This window comes from Zosterops lateralis (genome assembly GCF_965231275.1).
Source record: "Zosterops lateralis genome assembly, chromosome: 2".
In the NCBI taxonomy this organism is placed as follows: Eukaryota; Metazoa; Chordata; class Aves; order Passeriformes; family Zosteropidae; genus Zosterops; species Zosterops lateralis.
The window spans coordinates 90,001,839-90,014,645 of record NC_139763.1 but is presented as its reverse complement, the minus strand read 5'-3'; the positions used below and the strand labels follow the sequence as shown (position 1 = coordinate 90,014,645).

The window sequence follows — 12,807 nt, the reverse complement described above, 5'->3', positions numbered from 1 at the left end:
GCTTCCTTTGCTGTTCCTGAAATAGTCACTCTTGGCACCTGCCTTTCCTCTCACCTTTTCTCCCACTCACCTTTCCCCTCCCACTTAGATAATGAGAGCACACATTATGTCAGCCCTTATTAGAAAATAAGTGGGGATGGAATGAAGTCCTATTGGTAGGGGGCCAACTGCTGTAGAAAATTACTGGAAGTAGAAATGCTTATCCAAATCTGGCCCTCTTCTGGTACTCCTCCATTTGACACATTAATCCTGCCACCAGCAGAACTAGTCAGCATAATGCTCCATTATAAATAAAACTACACACATGAATATCTAGTCAAGGTAGAAAATATGGGTTTGGTGGGTTTGCCTTTTACTTTGGCTCTTCTCTCTTCTCTTCTCTTCTCTTCTCTTCTCTTCTCTTCTCTTCTCTTCTCTTCTCTTCTCTTCTCTTCTCTTCTCTCTTCTCTTCTCTTCTCTTCTCTTCTCTTCTCTTCTCTTCTCTTCTCTTCTCTTCTCTTCTCTTCTCTCTCTCCTCTCCTTTCCTCCCCTTCCCTCTTCTCTTCCTTTCTCTTTTTTTTCCTCCTGCTGAAATAAGCACAGCAGAGCTGTTTCTTTATCATGCTCCTGCATTTTTCCAACCCAATTAGGCCATTACTAGGGCTAAATGAGGCATAGAGCCTCCAAAAGTCACACCGTCGTCCCGGAGATGAAGCGCGTAGAGCTGCAGAGCTGGCAGGCAGACAAGGTGGCTGGGACTCACCAGAGTGTGACCCCAGGTGTTTTTCAGCTCCAGAAAGATCACCTTCAAAAAGGAGTGAGGGGGAAGTCAATAAAAGAATATTATTTATAAAAGTGCTATGTTAATGAGAAGTGGCCACACTGTGGTCAATTAACACAGTTATGTTTCTCAGGGATGCACAGGGGAAGTGGGTGGCCATGATTTCTTCTGATTTCTGAACTGTGTTGCAGAATGGGCCTTGAGGACCATGAAAGCTTTCACATATCTTCCAGTAGCTCTGGTATTAGTTTTTTGCTTGCTGGTCAAGAACTCCCTCCCTACCCTTAGGTCTGTAGTGGGCAATATCACTCTCCTGACAGACAGCTGGTAGTCCAGCATCCAGGCTCCTTATCCAGCTGAGAGCCTTCAATCATTCCTATCATGCCAGTTTGTGCAATAAAGCAGGGTGCTCTTCAGTTCTTTCTGTGGCACAAACCCTGTATTTGCTTCTGTTCCCAAGCTGCTGGGAACTCTTTGTTGGATGTGGAAATGATGCAGAGGAGGAGGTCGTCTCTCCTGCCCTGAAGCTCTGGTATTCTTCACCAATCATGCTTTGATTATGAACTGGAAAAAATTATGTTGTAATATCGTAACACAATGGCAACAGGCCCTATTTAGAAAGGCAGAGGACACAAAGCCAACCAATTCAATTCAATTCATTAAAGCCTGGGATCCCCTGCTTTATTTCGGAGAGGAGCTTTGCCAGAATATATGATAATTTTCCATCATATGCTGTTTCAAGAACATAAGGTGTTGTGTGCTGAAAGAAAAATAACACGTGCACTCATATGAATTTTATTTTTGTACAATGAAGATAATGGATTAAGTCCTTTGCTGTGAATACAGATTATTTTTGGAAGCTTAATAGCTTTGCTTGTCCCTACCTTCACTTGAGTTCTGCTGTCTTTACTCTCACTAAGCAATACCTTTGTTACCAGCCAAATCATATGAAAGTTCCTGAAGAATGTGATAGTAGTAATACTAGTTTCACCAACTAAATAAATCTAGAAGTGAGAAAGATACAATTCCTAGCGTTTTTCTGGTTTAAAAGCATGATAGTGGACCTGTTGAAATAGATGTAGTCAAAAGAAGCCCCACTTGAGCATTATTAGACATATTCCTTTGGATTTAGTTATTTGAGGTGTCAGTCTAAAAAGGGCATGCTTTAGACCTGGGAGATCTCCCCAGCAAGTGCCATGGTCCATAGTCTTCCTCAGTGCCAAATCCAGTTGATTTGGTTAATTGAGTCATCACAGCAGTTTAACCTAAACTGCCAGAACTTGCAGGAGAAAGCTAAAGTGAGGGTTCAAGATGTATTTTGATGACTCTTTGGAGCTCCTAATGACCTCCAATAGTGATGCAATAAAAAAATCACAGTGACATTGTGATGTCTTTGGTGATTGTATCAGGTGAGGAGAGTGACAGGGAAATTCCAATAGGGGAATATCTTGCTCACAGGAGTTTGATTTTTATTTTTTTCTTTTATAAAATGAAGGCTGTTTTTCATAAAACTTTGTCCTATTTGCTTAGGATATTAATCAACTGCTAGCTAGTGGAGCTAGACATGCCCTTTATTAGACATTAGCCCTATGATTGTCTAACACAACATTTTTGAAGCAGGCATCACTGGATACTGCTGGAAGCTGGTTCTTATACTGAATGGACTGTGATTTGAATCTGGATGGTGTTTTCCAGCATTCTCTTGTATAAGGGCAGATAACATGCATCTGTGGGGTTCAGGATGAATTCTGTAAAAAAATTGAGAACACCGTTTATACTTGTTGACTCCATGTTTTACAAAACATTGTGGAAAGTTTGCTTCCTACAAACTTATAAGTAATATGATGTATCTCGGAAGAGGGCAGACAGTACAATAGGGGAGACCAACACTGGCTGCTTGCATTGGTGTTGCTACTCTCCAATACTGGCTGTGTGTTGTGGGTCTGTGGTATCATCTTACTGACATCTGCAACCACAAAGTGCAGCCTCAACACCATTTCTTGGGTGAATAAAGTAAATAATCATAGCTGATAAACAAGTTCTGGCATATCACATTGATCTTCCAGCACGTTGCATAGGCAGATGAGGGTCACTGTTACTATTCCAGGGGTCAGTGTATAGCTACAGTATTATATGCCTCCCTGTGCCCCATTCCATGGGACATGCTAGCACAAGCCAGCTCTGCAAAGAAAAGTCAGCAAAACTTGCCTTCTCTCACCGTAGGATTAGAGTGGGACGTGCCTGTCTGTGCCCATAACTCACCTCCCCTCACTCTTGCAGTTCTACTCTTGAATTTCTTCTGTGCCTTTCACTGATCTATTTTAATGATTTTATAGGTTTAGCAGAACTTTTGTCCTTGCTAGAATTCAATATTTCTGATGACCTTTCCAAGACTCCCTTTACATTGAATCTGTTTTCTTCTCCTGAGGACCCTATTCACTCCTTCCTTCTCTAACAGGAAGAGGTTACACATCGTGTACAGGCAAAAGAAATACAAAAATAGAAAAGAATGTTTTGGTATTAGAATGAAAGGAAGAGAGAGAAGAAAACTGGAGAAGGAACAATAATTATTCCATTCAGAAAATCTTAATGAAGAGAAAATAAGCAATGGGAAAATGTAAAAAAAAAAAAAGAAAAGAAAAAGAAAAGAAAAAGTGGCCTGTGACAGTGGAGAACTAGAAATATAAGAGAAAGGATTAGGAAAAAAGGCCACAAAGATACGTAAGAATTTATTAATAAATCATGCTGGACTCAGTATAAAAAGAAATTATCCAACACAAAGGAAGTGTTTATTTGTTTTTAATAATAGTATAAATGAGAAAGGAGCAACCAGCCAGAGGCTACTTTAGTCTCTGATTCAGCAAACCACTAAAATACATGCTAAGCTTTTAGAATCTACTAAATTTCATTACAGACAAGTCTCACAAAATTGAGCACATACTTAAGTGTTTTTTCTGAATTGAATTTATGTTGATACTGGCTCAGAATTACAGTTGTCCTTATTGTTCTGTTCACTGAGGATTCTGCAGGGAAAAAAAGTCATCAAATAAAGCATTTTACTTCAAGTGCAAATGTTTTTAAAAAATAAAATCAAGTAAAATTAAAAGAAATTACTAAGCAAAATATGTTTTCCCATTGTAAGCAAGTTGACAAAGCTGGATTTGAAAAAGTGTTCAGCTCTCAGATCTGTATTTTATTTTTTTTGCTAGAGAAAAGCCTGAATCAGCCTTGATTGAGCTGATACTTGGTTTGACATCTGTTGACACAGACGAAGCATAGTTGCCATACGTTTCTAAAATTATTTCTAGACACTATTTCAAGTTGGGGGTGAAGTCTCAGACAAAGTAATTGACATGTGGCTGCCCAGCCAGGCAGGGTAAAGAAGCAGGTATCATGTCAAGGGTCCTTCCTCACACCAGCTGTGGGATAACACCACTTTTAATAAACCCACACCAAATTGTAATCAGAAACATGTTATCCCACTTTATTTAAAAGCTGCACTTAACAGACAGATTGACTTTTCTGGGGGGTTGTACCTAATCCTGATGGATCATAGTGGAAAAAAGAATTTTGCTGATACAAATCAGATTCTTCTCATGTTTATTTACATGATCTGAGCTCATTTGCTCTTGCTGTTTTGTAGAGGAATGATCAAAAATTGGTTGATTAATGGAGAGAAATACAGAAAGATAATTATGCATTGCCTGGATTGCCTTATTTGAGTATTCTTTTTCTGTTATTTCATCTTCTCTGGCCTTTCGGTTTGCTAACCAGCAGATCTAATGCTGGCCAATCAAAAATTGTGACATCTGTTTTGAATAGATACTCCACTAAATTGTGTAATTTTAATTCTAACTACTCACAATTGACTAACTACTTTGGCACCTCCCTGACACCTCCTCTGTTCTTTTCTGCCTCACAATGTAGAACAGAAAAACAACAGGCAGTTTAAGATGTTCCATCCTGGTGACCATTCCTTCTAACCTGTTATTTTCTAAAGAGAAGAGAGACAAAAATTAGGGAGAAATGTAAGGTATAGAGCATCCAGGAGTTGATAACAATATAGTTCCTCCTTATTCTTTCCAGATAGACTACCACAACACAGTTTCATAAACTGTGTCCTTTGACTGGTATTTTTTTGATATTAAAGAACTGAGCTGAAGACTTTTTTAATTCTCTTGTAGAAAAGCTCATCTTAAAAAAAGTGGGTTTATGCAAAAAGCATAACACAGTTGTTGTTTTATGGGCATGCTGAGCAAAGAAAAAACTTTGCTAGGGGGATTCAGTCCTTTTGTCGGCCCCAGGGATGTTTCTTATAAGAGAGGAAGAAGATAGATTAGAAGCTGGGAAAGATGAAGAAACTTCCCAGTTACCTATCCAGGGTCATTTCACAGTGGTGGACTTCAATTTTGTAGCCTGTGACCACAGCACCTTTTAACACTTCTCTGCTTCCTAAGGCCAGACACACAGAAAAGATAAATTCTGCAAATCAGGAGCTAAGAGCAGTTCGGTTGGGTGACACTTGTTGGCAAAGCTCCTGCTTTGGATATCCAGGAAAGACTTGCTTGAGATGCAGGAAAGTGTATATGATATGCAGGTGCCCTGTAAGGCACACAGGGTGAGTGCATGGCTGTTTCACCTGTAGGAAGAAGTCTGAACAACTCAGATTCCACAAACCACATCCCCATGTCATATGCACCATGCCACAAGGATGTAGGTTGTCTTCATTCTCCAGAGTATCCCCCAGGCATTCTTTTTACATCTGTTCAGGAGGATCTAGTCACATCCCAAAAATATAGGATGGGGTAAAGTATCTCTGACTGAAATGCATGTTCATTAGCATGGTTAGCATGATTGAGACAGTCTTTAGGGGCAAGGAAAGTCATAGAAATCAATTTAATAAAAAATGTTAGCTTAGCAAAGTATTTCACTTCCTGTATTTTATTGCAGCCCTTACAGGTCTCCCTTAATCTCCTCCATATATAATGACAAAAATCATTCAAACTGCCAAGAAGCCTTTAGATTTGTATTATATCAAAGGCATCTTTTCATCCATTTTAAACAATTGATAAAATGATGGGCTTTTTAACAGGCGAGGTAGGAAACAACCAAATTAGCAAACCATGGCACAGCAACAGAAGGTCAGAATCTGGAACACAGAGAGGCAAAACAGGACACCTTTAAGATGTAGGTAAAATGGATTCCCTGGTACCTGTAGTCTCTAAATCTGAGATTGCTCAAGGGTCCAATGCAGCTCCCAGAGTAAATTAGAGTAATCAATAACTGATGAGTTTATGGTAGTTTCCCAAAAGGCTGCAGATGGGCTGCTGTGACTTTGGAACTCTCTAGGACTTGGCAATCCCTCCAAGCCCATCTGTTCTTCATGAATTCTCTTTGGTGCTGTAGCTCTTTAGCATGTCTTAGGAGTTCTAGTGAATTTGTCACAGGTTGTTTCTTGTCCAAGATGCCTTGATAAATTCATGCATTCCAATGTTCCCTTGGATGTGTACACACATGCACTTTTCACACTTGTACTGAAGAAGGCACAGGAAAGATGAGGAGTTGTAGAATTGTCTTATTCCCTTCCAGTATTTGTTTCAGAGTTTTGTTATATGGCTTGTAGAAATGAGCATTAGTTCTTATTGCAGAAAACACTTAAACCCATCAGAGAAGCAAAAACAGTCACACCTGTGAGGTCCCTGGAGCTGCTTCTCAGCCTGACTTACAGCTACACCTGTGAAGAAATGACTCCAAAGACATAAGTCACCCTCCACACGGATTTCCACCAAACACTCACCACTCAAAAACCACTTACAGCTCTGTGTTTGCTAATGGTGTTCGCTGAGTGCATCCAATGAGTCTCTAAGGTATTCTGTATTGCCACTTCTGGTTTTTTTGCTTCCTGCCATCAGCAAACACAGAATTATTTCCACAAAGGGATATCACATCCCAAATCACACTTATCAGGGATATTGAACATGATACTGATGCAAGTTATCTGAGAAATGATACGTGAACCCCAAAGCCAGGAACAGTCCTGATGGAAAGGTGGTTGCTACAAAGCAGTGTAAGCACAGCTACATGAGATTGTGTGCATTTTGTGAGCCTGTGCTGGGAGGGAGAGCAGAAGCCTTGTAATTCCACGTTAAATCCATGCACAGTAAATGCTGCCTGTGGGCAGGTTTGGATTTTTACTTGACTATGCAACAGTCAGGAGCTGATGCTCTTTTGATTGCTGTTGTTACAAGCAGATTTGTTTGAGACTCCATGAAACAAAGTGTTCTGCTTATTCCTGGTTCCATTTTCCATATCTGCAGTTCCCAAGAGTCTGGGACATCAGCCTCTAATATTTTAGGCTTCTTGATCTCAAATGTCTATGTTGAGCAGAGTGTCAGCAGTGATATCCTAGACATGTTTCTGTCCCTCTGGTATTTTGTGGTGCTAAACAGATCAGGGTAGGACTCCACACTTTCATAGTAGGTTCTTTATTATTTGGACACCAGTGTATGACCTTAGGAGTAAAGGAAAGCTAAAGATCTGGCTGCTACATAAAAATAATGTTATAGATACAAAAACTGGAAACCTAAATGGTAACTCTCAGATAAACTTGACAATGTTGGGTATATCAGACGTATCAGAATTAAATGTTACAATTGCCTGGTTTACTGTGTTGTTTTTAATATTTAGTTTATCCTGGAGAATTGAGAATGTTGTTCTAGAGCAAGTGGTCAGATTTTTCCTGACAAGACTAGGTTCTTCCTAGTCCTAGTTCCTTTTGCAGTCTCTTCCTCCCAGTGCTAAATACATGGCTTTCTTCATTTGAACTGGCCAAGTCTTGTTATGTATGAGCTTCAGCAGCTTCTTCAGTACTGTGGCTGATTTGCATGCTGTGGTTTTGGCCACCTCTTAGCTTTTGCAATGCCAGGTGAGACTGTAATATATCATTTTTAACATACATTTGCTGTAGTGTAATAGTATATTACCATCTTGATTTCTGCCAGAAAAACACCATCTGTAACAGATAACATGCCCTTAAGCTAATAGCAGGGCATGGAAATACTGTCCTGGTGACCCTGGATGGTCTTGATGATTTTGTAGAATCTTTTTATTGGTTAAAGCTCTTGAATTCACATTTTGTATGTAGTTCAAAACCAAGTGTGTGGGTAGTGTTTTTAGGACAGAATTATTATTATAGATCTGAATTTTTCTCTACACTCATCTGAAATCTCCAGATTTTTCCAAGGCTGAGATTCCATCTCTCAATCATATTATTTGTCCAGATAAAAAAATCTTCTTATTTTAGGCAGTGTGTTGTGTAAGAATTGTTTTTTTCTGCATAGGCAAAAAGTTCTTTGTAGTAAATTTTCAGTTGACACTTGCCTTGTTTAAAGATGGAGCAATTTAATTCCACAAAATGCAAACACAGCTCCTCCATTTCAGCACCCCAACACTCTGGTTTTAAGTATATCTTTGATCACTTGTCCCTCATTTTGTCCAAAGAGGTGCAGGAACGTTGAGCTAATGCTTCCTCTGGTGACAGATGTGAACAATTTACTTTTTCTCATATTGTCATGGTACCTAAGCACCAGAAGTCTGGTCTTAGAAGTATGGAGACTTATATTCTGTGTCCATTGCCCACTGAAGTGTCATTCTTTAGCTTCCTAGGGGCATCCAGGCCTCCTAGAAGCAGAGCAAGCCTGCTATGTAGGAGGCCAGGGTCTTCTTGGGTCTGGGACAGCCCTTTTTCGACAGCTGTAAGCAGGAATCTTCCCCAGCTCTCTGCTATGAAAAGGTCCTGAAAGCCCAGGAGACTTAGTTGAGCTTGTCCATGCTGGTTCCTTGTTGGCATCCAGGATGAACATGTGAAGTTTAGCAGGTTCTACCTTTGAACTGAATGTGAGGGAAAAGCTTTTGGAAAATTATCATTTCTTGTGAGGCTTCATGGCCTTGTGAATTTAAACATGCTGAACTTTGCTTTGTGTTTAGCTGATAAGTTGCCATAAGTTAACAATAGCATGCTGTTCCAAAAAAGACAAATGCCATGCTGAGATGTACAAACAGGGCTGTAGCCTGCAAGACACACAAAGTAATTCTACTACTTTGCTCAGTGATTATAAGGGCCAAACAAGGACACTGTGTCCATTCCTGGGCACTGGTCTGCACTAAATGTGGAGACATGCTGGAGGGAGGCCACAGGAATGAAATAAGAATAATCTGAGCTCAGGAAAGCATCTCTATATAAAAAAAAAAAAGTTAATTTAATTTGCTTAGTGTAAAAAAAAAAAGTGTAAAAGGGGAGGTTAATCAAATCCCAAATAAGGTGATTATGAGCAGGGAGGCACTGGCCTTCATGTGGTAGATGGGAGAAGAAGACAGGCTTAAGTTATAACAAAATACACTAAAGTTAGATGGGAGAAAACATTTTCTTTGGTAAGAGCAGAGAAGTATTGAAGGAGGCTGCCCTGAGTGTCTGACTGGTTTTCTTCCTGACAAGGTTTTAGAGAAAATATGCTGGGAACTGCACTATTATTGCTGAGCCCTTCTTGGGCTAAGGGGCAGCTTCATGGTCCCTTGAGATCCTTCCCATGCCAGCTCTTAGATGTACCTCAGCAGCTGCTGTTGAGAGTTGTGGTTAGTTACTGTTTGATTAATAATTACTTCATAAGTAATGCATGCCATGAGTGTGCCACTCCGCTTCCTTTCACCCAAACATCCAACATTTCTGGCTTTTCAGCCTGATTTAGTCTAACAACTAAAACTTTCATTCAACTGGCAAAATGGTACCCATTGCTGCAAGCTTTTCAAATACCCACAGCTGTACCTGGGTGCAATCCCTCCCCACCTCAGCTACTGTTCCTGCCATGGTAATAGTTGTCTGATGGCTCATCCTGTTCCTGAAACCAGTTCAAATTCCTCCATGGAAGTTTGGAAGCTTTCTTCCAAGTTCAGAATAAAAATGTCTGATAGTTAATGAAACAGAGTGGAAAAACTATTGAGGATTATTTTTAAAGGGGAAGGGGATTAAAAATCAGGCCAAGTACAAAAAAAAAAAAAAAGAAAAAAAGAAAAAAAAAGAGAGAGAGAAAATTACTATTTAAAAAAGTATTTTTCTTGCAAAAGCAAAAGTAATCTTGTGGAATCTTATTGGCTGAATATACGTACAGGGAAAAGGAAAGGTGTTCTGCATTGAAGAGTTCATAATCAAAGAATTTATGTGCTAATACTAAATAATGTTTTACATGTAAAAACATTTGCAAAGGAAAAAAGAAGCAATGGATTCCATCCTAATTCAGTTGCTTGTTAATTTAATTCTTCTTTATTTATTAGCTGAAAACTGCAGGACCACAGTAATTTGTTCTATTAGTAGTACAATTTCCACCTGTAGTATGCTAAGTTTTATGTCTGGAAGCATACATCAGCAGGTAATTCAATTATTGGCTGTGTAATACTTTCCTTTAATAAGGAAGAGGCTCATAATCCAATTAAAGAAAAGAGAACTGAAGGAAAATTTGCCACAACAGAAATTGATACTAGTAGATATTATCTGGGGTACTGGCAGCAAGCTCACAACTCTTCACTGTGAAATCGGTATCTTCAAATATTTTCAACTTCACGTGTGCAGGGCACTTGAAAGCAGCTGTGAGTCCCCTGTCTTCCATTAAATGAATTTAGTTTTCCAGCTCTAGCTGAAATTTAGGTATGGAGAGTTGTAAATTTGGACACTGAGATTTATGAAGAGCTGAGCATACACTTAATTTTGCTTTTCTGTGCCAGTGCATCTTTGGACATTTATCCTTCTGTTTGCTGCCTCAAGGGTGTGCTTTATATATACACAACCCATGTTGTTCCCAGACATCACCTCTGATGTTACTTTAGTTCTGGGTCCTGTCCCTGAGAACTGCTAGTTCCAAATTATTCAGGGGGATACCAACTAATGCCCTGTACCATGAATGAATAATTTTGTTTTCATTGTCTATTCCATTATCATGCTCTTGAATGACAACTTGGACTACTAAGTGCTGTAAATGCTGTTTTAAAATTTACTGTATTTTACGAGTTTGGACGTTTTGACTTTTCTGTGAGAAATGAGAAATAAGAATGTGGATTTTACTTTTCCTACATTTCATTTCAGCCATGTACTGTCTTGTGGTGAACAGTTCCTATATATTCCACGGAATCAGCCCAAACCCCTCCACAGAAATCCAGCAAACTAAATTATATTGTCTGTCTGCTGCTGATGGAAACAGCTTCCTTTTTCATAAACGAATAACCCTAAAGGCAAAAGAAAGTTTCATTAAAGTAAAAGCAGAAAAATTGAGTAGTAAATCAGCTGTGGTCTTCCCACAGCCGATGGGGAAGTCACTGACCCCATCCCACCTTGGCTGAGTCCCACGCATGGTTCCTCGCCCAGACTCCAGAGACACCATCTCTGCACCTGTCAGAGCAGGCAGTCCCCCAGGTCCCTGCCATCCCAAAGAGAGCTGGGGGAGGGGATGAGCCGAGCTAAAGAGCATTAGTCAGACCATCCCATGTCTTTGCAGTGTCTCTTCAGGAATTACTCTCCCTGTTTTAAACGTCTCACCTTGAAGTGCTGGCCCTACCTGTGCTGGTCCTCACTTCAGGACATTGTATCAGCACTTCACTAGTGTTTGCATCTTTCCTGAAACCACAGGTGATGGGAGGAAGATGACATTTCTCTAACTGAAATATGGAAAAGTGTATTGTTCTTTATTCTGTTGGGCACTGGAGAAGTCAAAACCACCATCCATCTGCCAGAAAAGATCAAACCCCAAACACTTCATGACACTCACTCCCTGCATGGCTCTGTCCCTTCCAAATCTTGATTCTGGTTAAAATTCTATCATCCAGCTGTCAAAGGGCCACCTCCCAATACCTAGATATCTTGATATCTAGCCAAAGATTTGATTGCCCTTGCCAATAAAAATGCACTTGTTTGAGCCAGGGCCAAAGAATAGCTTAGAGTGGACCCGCCACAGAGAATTGCAGTGTGTGCCCAGCTAAGTGCAGTGACCACAGAGGCATGATAGCAGGAGCTTTGTCTCCTCTGTCTCATTGACTGCTGCGTCTGAACCTTTGTTGTAATGGAAATGTATGAAATAGTTCCACATGCATGCTTTCATACAGCATGCATGATCATCCAGACTGCTACCAGAAGAAGCCTCACAATCACAATTTTTCCCTGCAGTAGCTCTTTATTTGACCTAGGTGAAGATCAAATCCATATAGCTGCATTTAGTGATAATAAGTCAGCCTCATAAAAAGGTTCTCAGCACTTAAAAACTCTTGATTGCTTGCTTCAGACATTAATTGTCCTCAGGATTAGCAATGTATGCCTACCTTCTACTCTAAATTTGACTAAATGCAGAGTCTTACTACTAGCTTTTAGACCTGTTTCAAAGAGCCTGAAGAGCTGTTCATTGTGAATTTTCTGTGCCATCCCCTCTCCTGTAGCCACAGCCATTTTTATATGCCATAATTAAGTTAGTTCTTCATTTGGGAGGCCTGTGGACGTGCTGTAGGGAAAATGTATTGAGCATGGAGAAGCTGCAGAATTTTTTATCCCCAGGAAACAGGCTTCAAAGGCTGCTACAGCTAAGCTTTCAATGGCATGATTGCCGAACCTTTCAAGCCTTCATGATTCATTATGGAGAAGTACCTTGGTTTCAAATGTTTCTCTGGAATTCATTCTTCCTGTCAATGCAAAAGAACTCTTTCTGGTGACCTGGTTTTATTTTTAGCAAGGATAAGTTCAAAGTTAGAGGGTTAAGAGTGATCAGTGGACAGGAGAAGAGGGACCAACACCAAAAGATTATTATGGTTATTTGCTTAAAAGAAAGGCTGAATTCTTACTGCATTTGGTGCTTCCTTATTCCCTACTTGCCCACTCAGGTCTCACAGTGTGCTCTGTTTATGGACACCAGTCAGATCACAGGTTTTACAGCATCTGCTATGACCAGAGTCACACAGAACCATTGCAAGAATAAGCAACCCACCTTAGGTGTGTGGCAGAGAATCAGGCCTCTGAC

General features: G+C 40.0%; 1 protein-coding gene across 2 annotated transcripts in view; it reads left to right on the top strand.

Annotated features, from left to right (window-relative positions):
* CASR (calcium sensing receptor) overlaps positions 1-12,807 on the top strand; it is a 74,898-nt gene that overhangs the window by 18,734 nt on the left and 43,357 nt on the right. The gene's annotated exons all lie outside the window — the stretch shown is intronic.